Here is a 6,000-nt window from a genome sequence, read left to right on the forward strand (position 1 = left end):
AATTTTTTTAGGGTATTGAGGGGGGATCTGAAAAAATAAGATTTCAATCGCGATTCCTCCAGCCCCCCCCCCAACAATTTTTGAACGCAGCCTTACCACTTACATATCCCCTCTGTACGGTATTAGACTATAGTCTCTAGATTCACCTCAAGTGCCACTGTGAAGATTGAACTTGTTGTGCTAAATTTCTTTTCTTCAACTTGGGGTTTGCTTAGCCAATGCTACTACGTGAACATCTCTACTTAATCATGATATTGACTCGTGTAAATAACTACTTTAAGAATTTCTAAAAAAATTTCAAAATTGCAATATTACAAATTGCCCATAAAAACAAGTGTACTGCTACAATAGAAAAGCAGATGAGCTTACATTTGCAGATTAAACCAACATTACTACACTATCCAATTATCCAAAATTAGTTCTAATCGTGTTCCCGACTTGGCAATTAAGCGTTACAAATCTAATTTTAAGACTATGTTGATAAAACACAAAGGAATCAAGTGATGTCTTAAACTTTCAAGAAGCTTATCGAGGCGGTTTTTTATTGCTTTTGGTGGACACCTGAGAGATTAGTGCTGTATTTGTTCAATTTGTTCGTTTCTCAATACTCCAGAGTCCAATGGTCACACTTTTGGCGTAATCATGAACAATATGATGAGTAGGTCTGACTGGCAGTGGCACAGCAACAGAAAAGTGGTAGACTTGCCCCAGGCTTGTAACAGTGTGAGACAACATTGCCGGAATAAACTTCAGTAGCAACCGTAGGGTTGATTAGGTGGTCCATTGATGTACGCCACCTGCAATTGAATAGACAAATGCAAAGCGACAAGTAGTCTAGCAAGGTAGCAAAACAAAGTGGAAACTGACACTTTGGTGGATTGACTCAGTTTTTAGGAGTAGCGTTTGTTCAATGAAAACACGAACACTTGTTTTGCATTCAGCGTTCTCACCTGGCAATGGCTTTGTCATTTGTTACACTAGTCATCATTTGCAGAGTTATCATGTGATTGAAGGCGAGCCGGAACTATTTTCAACTTTCCAAGTTTGTAATTTAATCATGATCATATTTCATGTTTTATATAGAAATACGCTTTTTAAACAAATTATGCACAAAAAGTTGATGAATAATATCGTTCTATTTTTTACGGACTATGTACCCCCGAGACAGCAGATCTTACACTTTTGGCCGGCTTGCCCTACCGTAGCAAGACTTGGCAAGACATCAGTTATTGGCAAGACATCAGTTAAGGATGTACGAGCGGTACGCGCGCGTGGAATTTGTCACTTCCCATAGGATTACATTGAAATTTGCTGGAAAATCAATTTCTACTATTGTCATTTTCATGAAAATTTGCACAAAGCTCAGTCTAGAGAACAAATAATAGTGATCAAATAAAATGTTATGGTCACCGCGCTAACTTTTGAGATAAACAGCATTGAATTATTTCGTCCATAGAAAATGCATTGGTGAAAAACTGCTGACTCAGCATTTTTTCTCATAAATGGCAAAATTCATGGTCATGTATCTCAAAAACGAGCGCAATTCAAAATGGTCTCCCGTCCCTGCAGGGAAAAATAATCCGTGTATTGTACTAAAGTAGCACGACCACCTCCCCTGCAGTCCTCAAATTTAAGATGACCCAACTAAATTTGCTGGTCACTCCGGCCATAATGACTCATTGCTCTTTGAATCGAAGTAATGCAGACTCTCGGACGTTCTGGACAAATCATCATAACCGTCACCAAGGTGACGTTGTTAACGTTCAACAATGTTTTTGCCGATAGCCGTCAGATGTCCAGACGACGAGGTGATGAATGGGCCATTCTGTACCACTACACTATGTGCCCGACCCCATAGCTGAACTTAAGCGACCCGTAATCTTCGCCTAACTCTGTCGTAAGTTGTGAAACTACGTTGTTTCCGTGCTACCGGTGCAAGCAGGCCACCCTCATGCTCAACGCGAACCGCAGTCTTGTCGGGGCTGGAAACGCAGTGCCACTTAGACGATACCTTATGTCAATACAGGGCAGGGGGATGCATCATACATGACTGTAGTATAGGCACTGCAGCTATAGGAAGCCAGAATTCTCTGAATCAAAAATTATGCGCAGTGAAAGCAATCCGTAACGTGCTAGATGATATCATTTCATCGATTGTTAGACAATTGTACAAATAAACAAATCAATATTGAAGGATCAAGCTGCCAGGACAAGAGGCCTCGGCAAGCGAAGATGCTTGCCACACAGTCATCATTTGATTGAAGGCGAACCGGAACTATTTTCAACTTTCCAAGTTTGTGATTTAATCATGATCAAATTTCATGTTTTACGCTTTTTAGTCAAATTATGCATGAAAATTCAATGAATAATCGTTCTTTTTTTTACGGACTCTGTACCCTCGAAACAGCAGATCTTACACTTTTGCCCTACCGTAGCCGAAGCATATAACTTATGGCAAGACATCAGTTAAGAAGACCATTGGCTACCTCTATGATTTACAAGAATTTAATACTTGCATTAAGACTGTGGTAAGGCATGAATCTCGAAAGTGGAAGACTTAAAACTTTTTCTAATGCTTTCCAAAATGAAACGTTCAACCATTCTCTTACCAGTTGAACTCAAGATTACAAAATCGGGGGAAAAGTTTAGTACTAGAGAAACAAAATGTCAATGATTTACCGATATTTGCAAATCAAAAATGATGATCTCCCGTCCCTGCAGGGAAAATAAAATAGCACGACCATCTTCCCTGCAGTCCTCAAATTTAAGATGACCCAACTAAATTTGCTGGTCACCCCGGCCATAATGACTCATTGCTCTTTGAATCGAAGTAATGCAGACTCTCGGATGTTCTGGACAAATCATCATAACCGTCACCAAGGTTAGGTTTTTTACATTCAACAATTTTTTGCCGATTGCCGTCAGATGTCCAGACGACGAGGTGATGAATGGGCCATTCTGTACCACCGCATTATGTGCCCGACCCCATAGCTGTACTTAAGCGACCCGTAATCTTCGCCTAACTCTGTCATAAGTTGTGAAAATACGCTGTTTCCGTGCTACGGGTCAAGCAGGCCACCCTCATGCTCAACGCGAACCGCAGTCTTGTCGGGCTGCCTGCTAACGCCCTCAGACGATACCTCATGTCAATACAGGGCAAGGGAATGCATCATACATGACTGTAGTATAGGCACTGCAGCTATAGAAAGCCAGAATTCCTGAATGTACAAATAACTCACTGCTCACGAGACTGTATTCTCGTTTTATTTCAATAAATTTATTAATAACGCTATCGGTGCAATCTAATGATAAATACTTTTGGTAACAATATCTTTATTGCTATAAAATTGTCACAGAGATTTACTAATTTCCATTAAAACAAAAAAAAATGGCACGTCGGTTTTGGTGTCTTGCCCAGATAGCCCTCTGACCTCATGATCAAGTGTCTTGCATAAAATGTTTGCCTCTAATTTTTCAAGAATCATTTCAAAAGAAAAGAAAAGAAATGAAATAGACTTGCATGTTACTGCTATTCAACAATACAAAACCTTTAAATTATTGCAAGTTTTTTGGCTCGAAGTTTAGCTGGCTTGACGGGCAAAGTAAAACATTTTACAAGAAAAAAAGGACTAATATCATGAACACACTTTAAAAGAAAACTGTTGTTGAACTTCAATAAATTATCAATTATTATATTTCATACTTTTTTATGAAGGATCTGTAATGGTGTAATAAAAGAAGACTATGTGTACTAGTCTTACATTTTTCTAAAATATACATCCACTCTCAGACTGTTTGAAATTTTTCACTTTAGAATGGAAAATACAAGCTGTCTATACACAAATCCCCCGAATTTCTGGCCAGAAATATATGAAATTTGAAACATCATCTAAAGAAGGAGATGGTCAAAATATAGAAAGAAAATCTGCAGAGCAAAAGGTGCCATAAAAGGTTTCGCAATCATGCTGGATGCCGAAAGACCGCGCCAAATTCGTAACACGCGTGAGTACTGCGATATAAAAACAAACAATAACAACAACTCGAGTTTGCAAGTTTTCATGAAAACTTTGTGAAATATGATACGGCCGAGATCTAGCGTGCCCATTTTTGATGACTTTGACACACTATATGCGAAGAAGTAAAATAAATGTCACAAATGAAAGACTAAAGACAATTGAAGCGCGTAAAACTGCAAGACAAATCACAATGAGCTAGCCACACTGTTCAACAAAAGTGTTAAGTTGCCATGACAACATGTCAGCCTTACAAGTTTTCATAAAAGGACAGGGTCATTAAAAATGCGAGTGACATTTCTTGAACTCTACATTTAGTGTGACAGGTTTCGGACGACCTCAATTTTCGGACATTTAATGGCGTGTTGTTCGTTGTACTCACTTCGCTCCGTACTGATATCGTTTTACAAGTCATGTGAGAGCATATTAAGTAAGGTGGCGCTGCTGTCCCGTTTTGGACAGATTTTTCGGTAACCGCTATTTCGGGCTACAAACTTGGCGAAGTTAGCCTCACCGTACGATACAAGGTGTCGAAAGCAACACACAGAGACATCCCATTTCCGATATGTAGGCGCCGTACACGTCGAAATATAGTTGCGTCGTCCATGAATTAAACGTAACTAATTTATCACGAAGTATTTACATACTGTTTTCTAAACACATCGACATAGAAAATCGGGCGTATGAAGTTTCAAAATATCAATATTTAGCCCCTATTATGATATTCCAAATACGACGTCCGATTACTGCGATAGGAATCCGATTACTACAACACCTTCAACAAGGGGGCAAAAATTTAGCAACTTTGACTCCCTAAATACCACTTCCGTCGTGTTAACAGTTTTAGGATAAACACAATAAAGTTTCAAAGGGTATGGAAATAAGATTTCGCACTGCTCGTCATTTATGAAACAGCTCTGGGCGCCACTACCCTGTCCGAAAACTGTCACACTGAGTTTACCGCTGCCTCACTGTCATGAATCTTCACTTTCTTTCGAGAAAATTGTTAACAGAATACGACCCATCTACCCATCAAAAAATTAAGTAATAAAAAAACGTGCTTACAATACTCACTCTCGATATTTTCGAGCGAGAACTCGCTTCATTGATCTTCCGTCCGAGAAACTATAGGTCTACAGCGTCGGGACGCATTTGCTGATTTTCGTGTTGCGGGAACCGACCGACTGGGCCGTGTCCGTGTCCTGTACGCGTTGTGGGTGTTTTGCTTTCTGAATGACTCTATTAAATTAGCTGCGCTGTTTTATACGTCGCACTGTTGGCCAAGGAGACGCGAGAATAAGGTTGCCTTGCGCATGCGCTAGGGATTGTTTTCCGCTCAAACAGGACGCTGTCCCCGAAGTAAAGTGAGCACACCACAATTCAACAATGACGCGAGCCGTCACCACACCCAATATAGCTCATGAGCTGGTTCGCTACACTTTTTCATATTTGCATACAACTTTGCACCTCACATATTGAGTAAGATGGGAAGAGTAAGATGGGAAGATGCCAACATCAATCCCTGGTTCTCGCACTGGTGGTTATTGACATTTACTGTTTATGTGATTTTAATCCTTTTTTATCCTTTTGAATTTGTGGAAAATTAGTCAATTTTCTCTGAGATAAAGTTGATAAAATACCTGCCCCTTGAAGCAAATATATCCATTGTGTACTCAAAACAGTTAGTGTTGAAATGCATCAGTTGGGCCCTCGAATTCGACGTATGTTGTGTCCGCAAAGGAATACCAAATGATTGAAAGTTTGTATAAAGATCCATTCTTGCTCAGGGATTCGAAAACTACGCCTTTTAATGAAGAATCCAGGCGAACACAAGATCTTTGTCGATGAAACAGAGTTGGTATTAAGTGTTCGTCACAGCCCAAACTCAAAGTTTGAGGACACTGCATTGCCGCTGGAGGCTACCAACACCAGCGTATTTTGCCGTTTTAAGTGTCAGTAGAGTCCCAAATACTGAATACATTGCGGA

Source organism: Ptychodera flava, chromosome 16 (assembly GCF_041260155.1).
Source record: "Ptychodera flava strain L36383 chromosome 16, AS_Pfla_20210202, whole genome shotgun sequence".
NCBI classification, from domain to species: Eukaryota; Metazoa; Hemichordata; class Enteropneusta; family Ptychoderidae; genus Ptychodera; species Ptychodera flava.